Here is a 20,017-nt window from a genome sequence, read left to right as displayed (position 1 = left end):
AGTACCTTCTCAGGATCAGAGATGGCTTAGGCCCACCAAGGTTTTAGTATTTGGTGCCACTGGAAGGTTTAATCTGCAAATAATGGCAAATGCTGACAGTCCACAAGCAGTCAGAAGAATGACCCATCTGTTTTTATCTGCCACAATGTTGTTTGCCCTAAAAGGTAACAGATGCATTCCAGATATTGGGCTTGGTCCTCCACAGCAGCGTCAAAAGAGTCCAGTTTCCAAATACAGTCATCTTGCTTGAAAATAGGTTACTCTAAATGAAGCAGGCTATTGGTGAGCAAGTTCCTTGGGCTCATTCTTTTTCCTCATTGCCACTGAAATAACTCCTCAGAGGCCAGTGTCTCATCACCAGATTCTCTTTATTTCCTACCTCAATTCCACTCTAAAAGTGCTTCAAGTAAAAGTCAGAATCTGGAAACTCCTCAATATATAAATGCAGGTGAGATGCCCTGATTGGGCAGCCAATCATTACCTTAGTCAGGGAGCTCATACTCCCAAGAGGCCAATGTAACGGACTATAGGGAGTGGGATAGCTTGATCTTGTGATTGCACATAGAACATTACAGCACAGTGCAGGCCCTTTGGCCCTCAATGTTGTGGCAAGCTATGTTAAATGTTCTATGATTTCATTGAGGTCATTGTGGAAGGTCAGAGTAAAAGGGTAAGAATCATTAAACAGCTGATTAAGAAATTCAAACAATGGATGGCCAATCCGTGGGACTGTCAGTGGAGACATGACATCAGTAATCCCTTCAGTAAGGGCAGTCTCGAGAAATATATTTTTATTTTGGGAATTAGAGCTAAATTAGTTTAAAAACTTTTGTTAAACCCTGACAGGTAACAAAGTCCATTTCTTTCCTCAGATCAAAGAAGCAATTTGAAATGAGGGATACTTGGTATAAAAGTTAGTTTTGAGGACATCCTAGATCACACCATGTCATCATGGAATGAATGGAGTTTAGGGAAATGCTCTGGTTTCAATTTATCTGGGGATGCTTTACTGAGAGTTCACTGAGACTAGTTTTAGTTGCAAACTGGATTTTGTGTGCACAGCTCACTGTGAGAAGATAGACAAAATAAATTGCAGTTAATTGTAGAGTGAACAAATAAAATGTTGACTTCATTTTACGCTGCATGAAATGTGTCTAAGACTTAATCTCAATTTAAATTTTGTGAAGGAGGAAAAACTGGGTAACGTTTTCTAGCTTGCAGCTACTGCAAAAATGTATGGTGGTCCTCACAGGGGCTTGCAGCAAAAGAAAGCACCCAATAAATTAGCTTGGAAATATTGAGAAAGTGAACAAACATATGGTGTGATTTTCCAATTCTACCAGTGGCGGACAAGCTGGAAAAACTGAGACAAGCCAATTGACTTCTGCCACTCTCCTAAGTTTCATCTCCTGATGATGGCCGCTACTGCTGGGACTGAAAATCCTCACTCATTGTGTAAACTGGTTTTGTTTATTTCTTTTAGTGCAATAAAGCTTATGGCTGGAATGTTACTAACATTCCCGCTAGCAGCACTTTCCCATCCCACTGCAGTGAACGGAGATTTGGCTCAGTGCCAAATTCTCCAACCTCACTGCAGTGGGAGCATTGTGTGTCGGGCGCAATCTTAATGGCCATTTTTTTTTTGTTCAAATTGGTCTGCAAATAAACTACTGAGTATTTGGACTTCTCTTTGAATGTTAATTTCCCAAACTGGGTCCTAATATTTGTTAAACGACCTATCTAAGTAAAAATTATTCATGCTAGAATGAATATTTACCTGTTAATATCAGATTGTAATCATCAGTGTAACTGTATCACAACATATTCTAAACATGAATGCAATAAGATTTGCCTTGGTGAAATGTACTTTTGCAAAGATGTTGTTGGAAATGTCATCATGAGTCTTGAATTCTGTGGTTGGGAATTTCTGGATCTGCTGCTTCCACCGAAAGTCCATGAAATTTTGGCTGGCCCACCACATCCCCCATGGCAGATATAGGCCCTGATTTTACTTCCACTGTCACAGTGCTGGAAAATCCTGGCCTACAGTTCTCCTGTTGTGATATTACTTTAACAGGTCAGGCAGGTAATAGCCACACACCATGTACTGGACACAATAAATGCTGAAACATTTAATTTTGAAGATGGTGGTGAGTATTAATTTGTCATTAACTACTTGCTACTGTGTGGTATAGTTTTCACATTAACATCCTGTGTGCCCCAAATGGCATCATGGGCAACTATCCTGGTTCATATTCACCATTAAAGGGCAGAGAATGCCTTCCTCATTGTGTGCACCAGCCTTTAGTGAAAGGCTGAAATGGTGACATTTCAGATGACATGGGCCTCATCTCCTGCTTGGTGTTCTGGCCGAGGTTTATCCCTCAATTGATAATACTAGAAGCAGATTTCTTTTATTACTGTTTGTGAGAGCTTGCTGTGTAAATATTAGATGTTGTCTTTTCACAATTACACATTGAAGATTAAAAACAAAGCACAACATTTACGTAGCAGCCTTGGAACAAGAAAATGTTTTACAGCATCAAACACTCTTCAAAATGTTGCAATTAATAAAGTACAGCAGAAGATTAACACACATCAAGATCCCACTAGCAGCAACACATAGTATTGCACAAATTCAGTTTTAGTGATGCCTTTCAAATGATAAATGGATCAGTGAAAACACCAAGCTCCAAATATATCCGGCATATTCAGTTTAACATCTTTCCATTTGATGGTATTTTCGTCAGTGCAGCATTCTCTCAGCGTTGCAGTGATGTGCCAGTCTGATAATGTGCTTAAGTCTCTGGGTTTGATCTTGGGTTTAACACAAGACGTTTTGATTCAGACACTGACCTGGGGCTGACAGCAGCGCTTAACCAGTTAATTCAGGTTGTTCACCTTCATTGCCTTTTCGTTAACTAGATATAGGCCCTGATTCTACTGACATGGCCACCCTGAAATCGGACAGGCGAGGCTCGCAGACGGCATACCCCATCGGCCTCCGGCGCGATCTTATGAGCCTTGGGTGGCTTTGCTGGTAAAAGCAGGACCATAATCTTAAAGTTTCATTAATGACAGCAGAAATCAATTCCAGTCTGAATTAAGCAGCTAATGGGGTTCATTGCTGCATTTTGTAAAGTTGGAACTGCGGTCCCATGCTTGAAGTGGAAATGAATGAAGCTTAATGGCGATCATCAAAGATAGGAGTAATGAACATCTGCAACACCATACAATGTTCCGAGGGCATTACAGAGTGATCTTTGGTTCCATTACTCTCCTCTCTTTCTTATCACCCTCCATAAATGTGAGATCAGCCAAAACTCTCTGTATCTAGCTCACACTATCCCACTCTCATATTAGCCCTGTTCTTGCAGACCCACAAACTCCAGGATGCCTTTGCTGCTCCAATTCTGACCTCTTCTGTATTTCTGACCTCATCACTCCATCTTTGGTGGCTGTACGTTCAGCTATACTCAGCCCTAATTGTCCCGAGCTCTCAACCTCGCTCTCTCTTGTCTTTTAAGATTTGAAGCTTAGCTCGTTAATGAAGCTTTTGGTCATCTGCCCTAATAATTATGCAAATGACTGTCAACGTTTTGGTAGCATTCCTGTGAAGCACTTTGGAATGTTTTACTAAGTCAAAGGCACAGTCAAAAACAAATCATGCACCACTATAGCAACAAATCATCTGCTCTGACTATTAGGCCTGTCTCACTCCCCCTCTGCAGTAAAGTTGCACGGTGGAACAGTAGTTAGCACTGTAGTCTCACAGTGTCAGGGACCCAGGTTCAATTCCGGCCTCACGTCACTGTTTGTGTGGAATTTGCACATTTCCCCCCATATCTGCGTGGGTTTCCTCCGGTTTCCTCCCACAGTCCAAAGGTGTGCCGGTTAGGTTGATTGGCCATGTCATATTGACCCTTGAATCGGGGGATTAACAAGGTAAATACATGGGGTTATGCCAATAGGACCTGCGTTTGTGGTTGATGCAGACTCAATGGGCCGAATGGCTTCTTTCTGCATTGCATGGATTCTATGACTCTTATGTTATAGAAAATCCTGCTGCAACCAACACTGACCCTTACAGTGAAACTCAGCACTCACAGGAGAGGAGGGAGAATAGTGAAAGGTGGTGAAAAGAGAAAAGAGGTGAATTAGTTTCCTAATTTTGATTGCATCCACCAGGTGGCAATCTCCACAAAGGATCTGACTCTATCCGGGATCGCCACATGACAAAGTCAATAAACTGGTTGTGGGGTTTACAGATTTTTTTTGAGATATTGTATTAAATTAGTTTGAAAGATCAACGAATTATGTTTTGTTTTAAAAACAGAAGTCCCTCTGCTGAGACCCTCTGTCATTTAACTGCACATCCTCAAGGAACTCCTACCTCAGCAGAAACATTCTCCAGCGCATCCTAACCTGTAGGGAGCACGGTGCAATGATTGACAGGCCTGACATCCAATTGGAGCAAGGTTTTCTGAGCAGGGTGCCTCCCATTTCAGGTTAGGTTGAGCTGCAAAGTCTGGAATAAAAGGGAGTGAACGGGAAGGAAGGAGCAGAGACAGACGAGAGGGATAGAGAAGGAGGAACGGTTATACATCTGGCAATCAGCACAGGTAAGGACAGGGCAAGTGATGTGAGATCCCAACTTTTAAACCAATTCAATATCTCAATGATAGAAAAATCTTAGCTTTAAAATTATATTATCGATATGGGTAACTGTAAAATTGAATGGATTGCAAAAATATTTATTCTCTGATTTTGCGGGGAGGAGGGAGAGGAGCTGCAGGAGCCAGTAAAAATAAAATTGTTTACCAAGTGTAATAAATGTTTTCCGTGTCATTGAAACTGTGGAGACATTTGCTATTCTATCTGTGATCTAATGGTGTTAAAAACAATTTGACAGGGGTGTGTAAGAATGGGTTGTAAGCTAATCAAATTAATGTTCAAAATCTTCAGTCAGTATTGTCGTTATGTTTGTTGAAAAGCAATATTTCAAACATTGGAATTGAAGTTGTAAATTTCTCTAGTCTCTCCTAAAGTTTCCAGATCCATGTATTTTCCACCTTTAGAGCTAAAGACGAGAGAGATTTCTAAAGGAGCTGTTGAGCTTTTCATTTCAAATAGATGAGTGATGTGTTGTAAAGTATTTGAATTAATGTTGATACTTATTCACAGGGAGATTTCTTGCTTTTTGAAGCGAAGATAGAATCTTGAAGGTGGGTGTGTCATGGGAGTCCTCATTTTTTCATTGTTTGTTAACCCAGAACATGAACTGTTCCAGTCTTTGTGAAAAAAAAGCCAGTGTTTTGAGCAAATAAATTCTCATCAACCCAACAGATAACATCACAGCTTCAGTATCTCGCCCTCTCTGGAGGGGGGTGGGGGTGGGGGAGACATTTTTTTAAATCTACTATGAGTACAAACCCATGCCCTAACCAGTACAGTTACTGTGTATTAATAAAATAACTTTAATAGAACCTGAGAATCTTTTTAGTATAGAAGGAGGCCATTCAACCCATTGTGTCTGCACTAACTCTCTGAAAGAGCATTTTTTTCCAGGCCCTATCCCTGTAAGACTATGCGAAACTTAGCTAATCCACCTAACCTACACATTTTTGAACTGTGGGACATGCAAAAGGAGAACATATAAACTCCATACAGTTACCCAAGGCAAATCCCTTGCAAGAGTCCTGCTAAATTGTCATCACTCATCTGGAGCTGGGTCTGCTTCCAGAGTCAGTGTGGCTTCCGCAATGGTTGTGGGACTATTGATGTGATTTTTGCTGCATGTCAACTTCAGGAGAAGTGTCAGGAGCAGAATTGCGAGCTCTACATAACCTTTGTTGACCTTGCGAAAGCCTTCGACACTAAGCCGACAAGGCCTGTGGAGGATCATTCAAAGTTCGGCTGCCTCTCTAAATTCATTCAGATGGTACGCCAGTTCCATGATTGCATGATGGCCAGAGGACTGGATGGTGGAGAATCCTGTGAGATTACTGTAAACTGTTTGTGCTGTTATATGCTCTGTCTGAGGCCGGAACTCTCCATTCACCTGACAAAGGGGCAAACCCTGAAAGCTTGTGAGTTTACTATCAAATAAATTGGTTGGATTTTTCTATTCTGCAGTTAACTTTCTGTATCAATAGTCACTGCTTGGGAGAGGGTGCTGCCTAGGTAAGTGAACTGGTCCACTGCCTGTAGTTTCTGCCCTTTGATTGCGTACGGTGCATGAGGAGCAGGCTGGTCACCTGGTGTTGAGAGACTTCTTACTGTGTATACTGGCTCAGAGCCAGAGATGCAAGTCAGCATGGACAAATTTTCCACAGCTTGTGACAACTTTGGACTCACCATCAACATTTAAAAAGACCGAAGTCATGCACCAGCCTGCTCCTCATGCACTGTACACAATACCCATAATAACAATCAACGGGCAGAAACTACAGGCAGCGGACCAGTTCACTTATCTTGGCAGCACCCTCTCCTAAGCAGTGACTATTGATGCAGAAGTTAACTGCAGAATAGCAAAGGCAAGTTCTGCTTTTGGTAGACTGAGCTCCACTATATGGGAACGTCGAGGAATCAGCCCAGCAACAAAACTGAAGGTCCACAGCACCGCAGTACTCATTACCCTCCTGTATGCCTGTGAAATGTGGACTGTGTATCAAAGGCATGCAAGACAGCTCAATCATTTCCACATGACTTGCCTTCACAGAACATTTAAGCGTCAGATGGCAAGACATAGTACCAGACACTGAAGTTCTCTCTAGAGCAAGTCTACCATCAGTCCACACGCTGCTGATGAGAGCGCAGACCTGGTGGGCAGATCATGTAATCTATATGCCAGACGACCGCATATCCAAGCAGCTCCTTTTTTGGGGAACACTCTGCTGGAAGACGCTTGCAGGGAGGGCAGAAGAAACGTTTCAAAGACACACTCAAGGCCTCCCTGAAGTCACCTGGCATAGACACGACCACCTGGGAAATGCTGGTACAAAACCGCCCTACCTGGCGCTGCCTCATCCACAAAGGCTGTCAAGCTTACGAAGCAAGGTGCATTGCTGAAGCACAACTTAAGAGCGAGCTGCGCAAGTCCAGAGCCACGAACACAAAAACTACAGTGTCTACACAAGTCTGTCCAATATGTGCCAGGACATTCCATGCCCAAATTGGCCTGATCAATCATCTTCAGACATCCTGCAACCAGCCTCAAAATGATTAATGGTGTCGAGGTCCTCTGATGACAATGGACGAACAACAACATGTTTGAAATGCAAACTCCACCAGCATGTATTTGTAAGTTTGTCAACTGCAAAATGTTTCTGGTAAAACGAAACTCAGAATTAAAACTGGCAGAGATTCAAAAGTAGATTAATATGTGAAATGAGCTTACTGCAACATAACAGGAAGTGGGAAGCATTCCCTCTGGATGTGAACTTAGCAAATCACAAATACTTCACATAACCTGGACCAGTGGTTCCCAACCCGTTCAGTAACACAGCACACTTCACTGAGACAAACCATTCCACTTTATTTCAGCTGAATCGATTGCTCAGAAACATCATATTTATTTACATTGGCTACAGTCTCACTGGTGAGGTTGACAGCATACAATCGAAATTCAATGGCTCAGAGCAAAACACAAAGTTGAGTTGATAGCAATGTATGAGGTTAAAGGGAAACCTGGAGCTGCTGGCATCTGCAGAGAGCCATTCCCAAATCCTGTTTCACTCATCAGCACAGCCATCTGTTTTTCTATTACACCAGTGTTTTAAAATGCTGGCTCGCAGAGGTATGTTGTCAGAAATGGGAAGAATACAACAAAAGCGTGGTGAGATTGTCAGATATTCAGGCACCACACACAAAACACATCCAGAAACACCTCTCCAAACTTCAGCTTCATTGATCCTTCGATAGCTCTGCATATTCCTCTTTTTTTTTCTTTTTAATGTCAAAGTGAACACAAGGTATTTAAATGTTCAGAGAACCTTTTATAACATGTGGGTGGCACATTGGCTTAGTGGTTAGCACTGCTGCCTCACAGCACTAGGGATCTGTATTCGACTTCTGGCTTGGGTCACTGTCTGCGTGGAATGTTCATGTTCTCCTCGTGTCTGCGTGGGTTTTCTCCGGGTGCTCTGATTTCCTCACACACTCCAAAGATGTGGAGGTTAAGTGGATTGGAGATGCTGAATTGTGCCTGAAGATGTGTAGATTTGGGGTATTGGCCATGGTAAATGCACAGGGCAGGGAGGTGGGGCTGGGGTAAGATGCTACTTTGAGAGCTGATGCAGCCTTGAAGGGCTGAATGGCCTCCTTCCACATTGTTAGCATTCTATGGATCCTATCTTTTGACCTGCAGCATCTATCCCAAATTCCGGATGTAACCCAGGGCAGGTGAGTCCCAACATCTGCATGCCACTTTGTTCCAGATGTGTTTTGGATCAGTGTATTTTCTTGCTGGTATCATGGAGAATTTGGTGTGGTGGAGGATTCTAGTCCAAGCTTCATCCATGGGCAGGATATGAATGGGTTTTGTGCCAGTTTCCTGGGGGTCTTCTGATCCGTTATGATGGGCATCAGTGGAAGACCCCTTAGGAAATTCACATTGAGTCAAAATCGATTTTTGCACTCCTGCCAAATTCTCCCCTGTTTGCTCACCATTGAACCACTGACAGGATCATGGGAGAATTCACGCTAAATGTGCGCTATCAACAAGGAGATGACAGAGTGAGAAAAGGAAGTGATTGACACAGCACTGAACATTACCCAGGGTCTTTTCTTTTCAAACAATGCCCAGAACAGCAACATTGAAATAATCACAGTGTGAACTCACATCAAGATTCTCCCACTTCATCCAGCACAAAGGAGCAGTGGAAAACTCCAACAATTGAGCAATACCTTTTCCAAGGATATTTATCTGAAAAATAAATTATTGTAGAAATTCACTGCGACACTGAATTCTGTTTAAAAATTGACATTCCATTTGAATTTTTCTCATTCTAATTTCCAGAAAGTTCAATATGGTAGGAACTCTGGAATTTCAACTCGAATAGACTCACATCAGGGGGAATGCTTTGCACTGGTTTGAGTTCCGAAAACAGATTGATCAACCTAGATTTTCTGATCTCCAGATTGCTGTAGACCAGATGCACCATGGGATCCCTTGGCGGTCCCAACAATCGCCGGAACTCTACCACCTTGCCCGCCATGGAATCAGAGAGGGCGTGGGTCCGACAACAGATCTCTGACCTTGGGGGAATAGTTTCCTGTCTTGCTTCAGCAAGGCTGTAAAATCCCATTCAAGAAACCTGCAGGAATTGTCTATGAATTTAAGCTGTAAACTTGAATGAGCAGCACCCCCTGAAAATATCTCCAATGCTGAGTTAGAGTCAATGATTTGGGAGCAATCCAACATACTTCCCTGGACAGTAATCCAGGAAATATTAAACAGATAAAAACCATATCTAACTTCCAAGTAATGTTACAAGTGGTACCCCAATCATTCACATTGACCCCCTCTCGCCACCACAATTCATTCCATCCTGACCTGATGCAACTGTACCACATGTTCCTGTTTATTTCACTCACTCCCATTAATTAACACAAGGGAAAATTATTTCAGTGTCCCAAAGCTTTCCCCTCTGTTGCTGAATGATGACTTACTAGAGTACGACAGCAAATGCTGTGAAAAGGGGCTATGGCTTGGCACCACTTAACAATCTTGTCCAAATGATGGAGGACTCCAAACACAGGCATTCCTGAAGCGGTCCTGCACAGAGATATGGAGCTCTGTTATTCTACTGGTAAATAGAAGCAGTTTGGTCATCCAGTGGTGATTGTCATTCAATAACATATTCAGTCTTTTTCATGAGGCAGACTTTGTTAATATTGCAGCAAAAAAAATGAAAATGCTGGAACATCTCAGCAGGTCTGACAGCATCTGTGGAGACAGAATGGAGCTAATGTTTCGAGTCTGGATGACACTTCATCTGAATCAAAACTTTGTTGTGTCTCCAAAAATGCTGTCAGATCTGCTGAAATTTTCCAGCACTTTGTTTGTTTGTGATAAAAGTGGAATTGAAAATGAATCAGTGGAAGAGATGAAAATATGTCTCCAAAAAATGAAAACTAAATTTCAAAATATGATGGAAATGGGATGAAGTTGGAGGAAACGAGTTCATAGTATTTGAACTCAATGTTCAGTCTGGAAGGCTGTAAAGTGCCCAGTCAGAACATAGATACACAGATTTCCTGCAGTGTAGAAGGAGGCCGTTTGGCTCATTGAGTCTGCACCGACCACAATCCCACCCAGGCCCTATTCTCATAACCCAACATATTTACCCTGCTAATGCCCCTTACAGTAAGGCTGAATTTAGCATGGCCAATCAACCTAATCCACACATCTTTGGAGGAAACTGGAGCATCCGGAGGAAACCCATGTAGACAAAGAGAATATGCAAACTCTACACAGTGACCTGTGGCTGGAATTGAACCTGGGTCACTGGTGCTGTGAGGCAGCAGTGCTAACCACTGTGCCACCGTGCTGCCCACATGAGAAGCTGTTCCTCCAGTTTGCATTGAGTTTCACTGCAACAGGCCAAGGACATTTATTTCATATACTTTTTATATATTGCTTTTCATTTCTTCCGTTGATTCATTTTTCAATTCCTTTTCCTTTTTTTTAACTCATACTTTTCATGGTTTTTTTTTCCCCCACCCCGGCCACCAGTTATCTGTCTCAGATTATCCTTTGACATTCTCCTTATGTTTATTCTGCAATTTACACATTCTGATCTCTTAATGGTCACTATCAGCACTGTTGTTAGCCATGATTACCACCACTTACATTCCCTTTTTTGTCTTTTATTTCATGATACCTTTGTTAATCTCACCCTTGCATCTATCACTGGTCCTCTAACCAACCCCTACTGTTCCAACACTGCCACCACCACCCCCACCCTCTCCGCCACCCTCCCCAACACCCCTAAGATCAGTGTGAATCTCATCATATGTAAAGTTGCTTTATTACTGCCATGAAAAGCCTTGCATCAACACTGCAGTGAAGTTACTGTGACAGTCCCCTACTCACCACACTCTGGCACCTATTTGCATACACTGAAGAAGAATTTATTCTTAACCAGCATGTTTTTCAGACTGTGGGAGGAAATTGGAGCACCTGGAAGAAACCCACAGTAGACATAGGGGTAGCGCGTAGACACCGCACAGACAGTGACCCAAGCCAGGAATCGAACCCAGGTCTCTGGCACTGTGAGAGAGCAAAGCTAATCACTGTGCCATCGAGTCACCCACATTCCAATTATCCTCAGCTCGGACAAAGGGTCATCCAGACTTGAAATGTGAGCTGTGTTCTGTCTCTACAGCGGCTGTCAGACCTGTTGAAATTTTCCAGCATTTTCTGTTTTTGTTTCCGATTCTAGTATCTGGGCATTATGGTGGCTCAGTGGTTAGCATTGCTGCCTCACAGCACCAGGGACCTGGGTTTCAGTCCCGGCTTGGGTCACTATGTCCAGACTTTGCAGTCTGCCTGAGTGTGGCAACTAGGGGATTTTTACAATAACTTCATTGCAGTGTTAATTTAAGCCTACATGTGACACTAAAAAAAACTTAGAAAAAGTATCCAGAGTAATGTGCTTTTATCCTAGTTGTTAATATTTCAGCAAGGATTGCAATACCCTAACCCATCACATGAATTTCATCCAGAAAAATGTCAAACTTTGGCTCAATCATGGGGCAGCGAGGACAAAAATTAGGAATGATCAGACAACATTTAGTCTGAGCTTTTGTATTGAGTGGTCCAGGTATCAATGTTATATTGTGTGGTAGTATGGCCCTTTAAGAGAGTGTTACCTGAGGGCCATGCAATCAGGCTGGACCCTCTGGATTGGTTCAGCTTCCAGCTTTGACAATCAGGAAGCGGGTACTACCCGGGGTCGAGGAAAGTCCCGCAGTTGGAGCCTGGGAAGAGAGTTATTCAGTGCAATAGATACTTCAGTCTGACCTTTTTAGTATATATCATTATTTACTGTTGACAGTGAAGCCTTTGTTTATTCAAACCAAATTGACTCACCCCAATCCATCACGTTGGTGATATGAAAAACTTTAAGTTATCGGGGATTGCAGTGTGCAGTTAGAGAGGGAAGAGTCTTGAGCATCAAAAATATGAAGTAATAAGGTGCATTCACATCGGACAATGACTTTGATTGGAAAGGTCGAGCCACTTGACCTCAAAGTGGACAATTGGGAACATTATATAGAAAGGGTGTGTTACTTCTTTATAGCAAATAAAATAACAGTTGAAGAAAAGATGAAGATTATTTTGCTTACTGACTGTGGCCCACAGATTTAGTGTTCAACATAGGCAAATGCTCCATCACAAAGGGTGAAATTTTCTCAAAAATATTCTATGTGTAAAACTATGTCTGAGGGGTAAGTCATGGTAATTTGTGGCAATGTGTGCAATGCAGAGGCCATAATGTGAATCTGGGCTGTAGTGGGTTGGGTGGAGCCCATGAGGCCAAATGCTGAGCTGTAGGGAGCCATTGCACAGATGGCCCAATCTCCCACTATACTTTGTATGGGGAGATCTGTCACCCTGCCAAGACAGTGCCCCACCCCCCCACTTCCAGTTCACTGTGCCAGCCAATCGACATTCCCCCCCCCCCCCCCGATCGCTGTGTCAAATATCACTCCCTCACCAGATCGCTGCTCCAGCAGATCAAACCCCTCCCTCTAAGCACCAGATCGCTGCCCCGATCACCATCCCGAACATTGCCCTCCTCACAATCACGGGCCCAGTTGATTGTTCCTGATCGTTGCCTGGCCAGTAAACCGCCTCCCATTCCCACTGCCTGGCCCTGCCCTGACCTCCCCGAGGGCTTCAATGGCCTCTGATCCCTACTGGTGAGGCCATCACATCTGGTCCCCATTGATGCAGACTGTCCGTGATCCTCAGTAGTGAGGACCTCAACCAGCGTGGGGACAAAGGGAAGTGAGCCCAGACTATTGTGGCTCAGGCTCACTAATGACAAGTTAAATGTATGAAAGTTAAGAAAATCGGGTGCAGACCCAATTTTTCACTTCTTATCCTGCCTTAACGAATGATGGTAAGATCTCACCCAAAGTCTTTGACTATACTGTGGAGCTTGTGAAAAATCATTTTAATCCCCATCCCTCAATCATTATGAAGGGATACAAATTTCATTTGGCAATCTAAGAGCCAGGATGGTCTGTGGGATAAACAGCCCAATCATACAAAAGAAGTTACTTATTAAGAGCAAAATCTCTTCAGAGAGAGTTATGGAACTGGCCAGGTGATTGAATGCCAGGGTAGGGTGTAATGAGTTGCAAGGATTGCCAGGTTTCTTGCCACAAATGATTTGCCTCATTCAACGCCCACAGTGCTGCCCTTCCACCCCCCAAGGCCCGATCGGAGTCCCACAACAATTCCCAGGCCATCCCTGACCCACCTCTCCACATTCCAGAGCACCCCGATAAACAGTCCACCACCCGCCCCTGCACTCCTCACCATGACAGATCCCCCCTCTCTCGGGAGGCAGCCCTCCCCAGCAGACCAGCGCCCCACCAGTCTGCCCCAATTGCTGCCCTCCCTCCAGCCCAGACCGATCCCCATGCAGAGTGGCAGCCGAACCCCTCACCCCCACTGATCGCCCCTAGACTCACAATTCTAAGTGCTGGTACTGTCAAGGTGCCCGTGCTGTCCTCATGCAAACTTCCACACACGAGGATGGCCACAACTGGGATCTTGGGTACATGTGACACTATCTGTAACGCCCACCACTTGCCTGGGCTTGCAAAATCTCACTAACTGTCCTGGCTGGAGACAATTCACACCTCTTTAACCTGTGCTTAACCCTCTCTTGACTCACATTGTCTGCACCTGTAAAGACTTGATTACGTGATAAGACACACATTCCAACCATAATCTTGTAACTGAGTTTGTGTCTATATGTGCCCTGTTTGTGAACCAAACTCTTCACTCACCCGATGAAGGGACAATGCTCTGAAAGCTCATGCTACCAAATAAATCTGTTATATTTTAACCTGGTGTTGTGAGACTACTTACTGTGCTCACACATACATTTGTAACATCCTGCTGTTGTTTATACATCAGCTTACACTCTGCTGCACTACCATTTTAAATATACCATTTGACCTTTCTACAACACTTACAGGGTCTTAACTCAGAATAGATGTTTTGTTATGACAATTGTTGACCTTTGCTTTGAAGCATCATTTGGGAATGCCTGTCAGTCAAGACTCACATTCCAATCATTATCTTTTCCTGTTTACAAAGGAATTTGGCTGCCCTGATGGAGACTTGATGACCTCATGAATGCAATCACACCATCTACTTGAGAAAATAGAAACATAGAAGATAGGAGCAGGAGGAGGCCGTTCGGCCCTACAAGCCTGCTCTGCCATTCATCATGATCATGGCTGATCATCCAACTCAACCTAACCCTGCTTTTGCCCATCCAGCCATTGCCCTGAAATTAACTACCCTCTTTTTCTCAGTGATATATACTCTGGCACAGAGAGGACCCATGCTGCCCATATTGAATTACAGGTGAAAGAATTGAGAACCACTGTCACATTCAATGCAACAGGATTTGGTTTCGACCATGACTCAATGGCGTCAACTCCCACACCAACATTTCACCAGTTCCCCACTACCTACCTGTAGACAGTCTTCATATAAACTAATGAGAAAAAGTTTCAAGTTTATTTACTAATCACAAGTAGGCTTACTGCAATGAAGTTACTGTGAAAATCCCCTAGTTGTCACACTCCAGCGCCTGTCCGCAGACATTGAGGGAGAATTAGCATGGCCAATTCACCTAAACTTTGGACTGTGGGAGGAAACCGGAGCACCCGCTGGGTCATCGCCATGTTACTCAACCTCTGATGGTAGACATTTTGAGATGAATATCAGCTGCACTCTTGCCCTATGTGGATCATTTCCTCAAGTCACTGGAGACCCATCACTGGAGCACAGTCACTTCCATATTGCTGAATCCCCATCTCTCCATCACTTTCCTCCTCATTTGGAGGATTCAAACTCTGAACATTGAGACCCAATTGGCAAATGAAACTTTAGGGTGATGAATCTTTCAAGCACCTAGTTCTGCCTGAAGTTTCTGCAGTGGACACAGGAGTTAACCTTCCACTAACAGTCTTCACTTCAGCCTCACCCTCTGCACTGCCTTCACACCTACTCAGTCTCACTTCTGTGCAGTAAAGTTGCAAACAGTGGATCCCAATCTCACAACCGCACAACTACCAAAACCTCTCAATACTTGGAGTGAAACTCGAGATCAAGTGTAATGCCTGCTCTTGTCAGCTACTTGCATTTGATACGTCTCTCTCTTGTGGGGACTATGAATTGGATTCAATTTAAATTTGAATTTTTTTTGGAGCAAGGAAGGCAATGGATTAAAGGTTTGCCCTGTCCGTTCTGCGCATTGGCTTTGTAACTCTGAGAAAGGAATAACATTTCAAAAAAGCTAACACTCTAGCCAATAATTTAAAAACCCCAAATTGCTGTCAATTGGCTTTTTAATAGCATTAGTTACCTACTTGCTGTTGTTCATTGTAAGGTTGTGCTATCAGGACAGCCTGATATGGATCAGGGACTACAGTGGAATAACATTGTGAAACTGGTCCAGTGCAATCCCTTTTTCATTTTATACCTTCCCTGGTCTCTAATCTGGCCATGATGTGGATGTGCCAACTTTGGACTGGGGTAAACCAGGTTTAAGTCCAACCAATTTATTTGATAGCACACTCACTAGCTTTCAGGTTAGCCCCTTCGTCAGGTGAATGGAGAGTTCTGGCCTCAGACAGACAGAGCATATAAAGCACAGACAGTTTACAGATTACGGATTAGAATGCGAATCTTTACACCTAACCTGCTGTTCAAGTCTTAAAGTGGCTGACAGTGTGTATGGAAGGAGCACTGATCACAGGTCAAAGAGTTTATTGTCTCCAGACAGCACAGTAAGTGAGGTTTTGTAAACCCAGGCAAGTCACGGGGGTTACAGATAATGCGACATGAACCCAAGATCCTTGTTGAGACCGTCCTCATGTGTGCGGAACTTGGCTATCAGTCTCTGCTCAGCGACTCTGCGCTGTTTGTCGTGAAGGCCGCCTTGGAGAACGCTTACCCGAAGGTCAGAGGCTGAATGCCCGTGACCACTGAAGTGTTCACCAACAGGAAGGGAACAGTCTTGCCTGGTGATTGTCGAGCGATGTTCATTCATCCGTTGTCATAGCGTCTGCATGGTCTCCCCAATGTACCATGCTTCAGGACATCCTTTCTTGCAACGTATCAGGTAGACAACGTTGGCCGAGTTGAAAGAGCATTTACCGTGTACCTGGTGGATGGTATTCTCACATGTGATGATGGTATCCGTGTCGATGATCTGGCATGTCTTGCAGAGGTTGCTGTGGCAGGGTTGTGTGGTATTGTGGTCACTGTTCTCCTGAAGACTGGGTAGTTTGCTGCGAACAGTGGTCTGTTTGAGGTTGAGTGGTTTTCTGAAAGCAAGAAGTGGGGGTGTGGGGATGGTCCTGGCGAGATGTCCATCTTCATCAATGATATGTTGAAGACTCCGGAGAAGGTCTCCGCACACCTTCTGTGGAGTCTTCAATGTATCATTGTTAATGACATCCTGGATTGGGGTTGTACAATACAGGAACATATTGCCCATCTTTGCCTCGTCCTCGACAGATTCAGGATCAGACTGCTGAAGCCAAACTCTACGAAATGCAGATTCAGAGCCAACCAGGTTCCCTCCATGAGTCACTAATTCACATCCGATAGTGTGAATCTAGATTCAGACAGGACAATGACAATTGCCATCCCTATGGACATGTACGCTTTACAGTGCTTCCTTGGGATGATGAATTATCTAAGTTAATTCCTTCTTACAGTGAGGTCACTGGATATTTCATCAGCTCCTCCACCAGAATGTCGATTGGTGTTGGCACGAGCACCGTACAGCTATATTCAACAAACTGAAACAGGGACATTCTCAATCTACCGAGTGCTGCAATGTTTTGATATTCGAGCATTTGTATTCCTATCCGCAGACACCTCCCAGCATGGACTTGGTATCAAAAAGACTGACCAATAGCCTTTGTTTTAAGGGCCCTCACTGACAGACTGGTCATGCTCAGGTTGAGAAGAAACTCCTTGCTCGAGTCTTCGCCTGTCAGAAATTCCATCACTTTATGGTCATCTTGTAAATGTCAAAACTGATCATCAGCCACTCATAGTTATTCTAAAAGAAATCCTCTTTACACTGCCTACACATCTACACAGTGGTTAGCACCTGGGATCAGTTCCACCTCAGGTCACTGTCTATATGCAGTTCACACGTTCTTCCTGTGTCTACGTGGGTTTCTTTCCTACAGTCCAAAGATGTGCGGGATTGGTAATGCTAAATTGCCCCTTAGTCAGAGAGATTAACAGGGTAAATATGTGGGGTTACAGGGATAGGGCCTAGGTGGGATTGTTGTCAATGCAAGTTTGATGGGTTTAATGGGCCGAATGGCTACCTTCTGCACTGTAGGGAATTATGGTGTTAGGGCTACAACACTACGATCTCAGCATTGTCTACAAATGCAGTAAGAAATTGTACTTGGCTGATGCTCTTTCCAGAACCTTCTTATCCACCATTGACCAGATAGATCATGTGGAGGCAATTGATATCATGACCATTTAGGTACTTCCATCTTGTTGAATCGAAGCGCTAAAAGATGTCCTAAAGGAGCATCTCACATGCAGACAGTTCCATGCAGTCATTGTGAAAGGCTGGCCCAAGTCTTCAAAGGAGCTTCCCATGAGTTCCACCTATTCTTCTCTGAGAGAGGAGCAAACTGTACAGGATGGATTGATACCAAGTGGCCGGCGATTCGGCACTCCCACATCTCTGCAGCTCCACCAAGCACTCAGGGTGGAGGCAACTCAATATAGGGTAAAGGAATGATTATATTGCCTCTCCATGTATGTGGACATGGAGAGGGAAGTCTCCAAGTGAGCACTATGGATCTCACTCAAGCTGCATCAAACCAAGGAATCACTGCACCTCTGAGGTCCCAGACCATCCACAGTTACTCACAATGGCAGATATCTTCAAATAGAATGATAAACAACACTTGATCCCAGTTGACTCATTCTTTGGTTGGTTCAAAATCATTACCTGCCAAATGTGAAGAGCAACACAGTCTTCATCAAGCTCAACAGACACGTTGCTATACACAACATGTCTGAGAAGGTAATGATGGATAAAGCTCACCAGTTCCTCTCCAATGAGTTTAGGAAGTTTGCACACTCATGGGACTTTGAGTACATTATCAGCAGCCCCGATACTCATACTCCAATGGCCTGGCAGCTAAGCACCAACTTGAGTAATATACCCAAGACCAACGAGATTTCTATGCTGCACTCACTACTCAGACTGTGAAATGTGCCAAGACAGGCTCTACCCTCATCTGCACTGTGACTGTCCTCGAGGCACAGGACCACAATCCCCATTGCCAAGGCCTTCTTACAACAAAAAGTGGAAACCGATGTACCATTATGAAAGGGTGAGGAAAGGGATTATATCTACATTATAGAAGGGATGTGATAGCATTGGAAAAGATGCAGAGGAGATTCACCAGTACATTGTCTGAGCTGAAGAGTTTCATTTATGAGGAGAGATTGGATAGACTGGGCTGGTTGTTCTTGGAGCAGAGGAGACCAAGTGGGAACATGATTTAAACGCATTTGCACTACATTATTTACTTTGTTATGAATTCTGTGTGCATCCAAATACAGAGCTTTTAGTTTTGTCTTTTTGCTATCTTTGGAAGATCTAGTCTTGTTTGATCGTTTAAAGCCCTCCCTGCTTGCTTAAGTGTTGATTCACAAAAACATTCATCTCTGCACTGTTCAGGTATAGACTGTACCAACAATACAGCTTCTATATTCCCTAGTACTGGTGACAGTTCCCCTCAAATGAAACCACATGTGTCTTTGAGCCACATTCATTTTCCAAGTCTTTTATCTTGTGCTTACTTGCACATGGCTTAGGTAATAATCCAGACATTCCTATCATAAAATCAGAGGTTTACAGCATGGAAACAGGCCCTTTGGCCCAACTTGTCCATGCTGCCTTATTTATCAAAAAGAACCCCTAAGCCATTCCCAATTGCCTGCATTTGGCACATTGCCCTCTATACACATCGTACACATGTAACTATCTAAATGCTTTTTAAAAGAGAAAATTGTACCCACCTCTACTACTACGTCTGGCAGCTTGCTCCAGAAACTCAGCACCCTCTGTGAAAAAATTGCCCCTCTGGACACTTTTTTGTATCTCTCCCCTCACCTTCAACCTATGCCCTCTAGTTTTAGACTCCCTTAACTTGGGAAAAGATATTGATTATCTAGCTGATCTGTACCCCTCATTATTTTATAGACCTCTATAAGATCACCCTCAGCCTCCTATGCTCCAGAGAAAAAAGTCCCAGTCTCTCCAGCCTCTTTATAACTCAATCCGCCAAGTCCTGGTAGCATCCTAGTCAATCTTTTCTGCACTCTTTTTCTAGTTTAATAATATCCTTTTTATAATAGGGTGACCAGAATTGCACACAGTATTCCAAGTGTGGCCTTACCAATGTCTTGTACAACTTCAACAAGACATTCCAACTCCGGTATTCAATGTTCTGACTGATGAAACCAAGCACACCGAATGCCTTCTTCACCACTCTGTCCACCTGTGATTCCACTTTCAAGGAGCTATGAACATGTACTCCTAGATCTCTTTGTGGAGTCACAGGTGGACAGAGTGTTGAAGGTGGCATTCGGTCTGCTTGGTTTCATTGGTCAAAACATTGAATGCAGGAGTTGGAATGTCTTGTTGAAGTTGTACAAGACATTGATAAAGCCACACTTGGAATACTGTGCACAATTCTGATT

General features: G+C 43.6%; 1 long non-coding RNA gene across 1 annotated transcript in view; it reads left to right on the top strand.

Moving 5' to 3' along the window:
- Window positions 1–4,539: 4,539 nt before the first annotated feature.
- Window positions 4,540–20,017, top strand: part of LOC145342101 (uncharacterized) — a 162,948-nt gene continuing 147,470 nt past the window's right edge. The window contains exon 1 of the long non-coding RNA XR_013886509.1: window positions 4,540–4,622. This is a non-coding gene — a long non-coding RNA (uncharacterized LOC145342101). The remainder of the gene's footprint in view (window positions 4,623–20,017) is intronic.

This window comes from Carcharhinus amblyrhynchos, chromosome 4 (assembly GCF_965287045.1).
Source record: "Carcharhinus amblyrhynchos chromosome 4, sCarAmb.v2.hapA, whole genome shotgun sequence".
In the NCBI taxonomy this organism is placed as follows: domain Eukaryota; kingdom Metazoa; phylum Chordata; class Chondrichthyes; order Carcharhiniformes; family Carcharhinidae; genus Carcharhinus; species Carcharhinus amblyrhynchos.
This window is presented reverse-complemented; position numbering and strand designations above follow the sequence as displayed.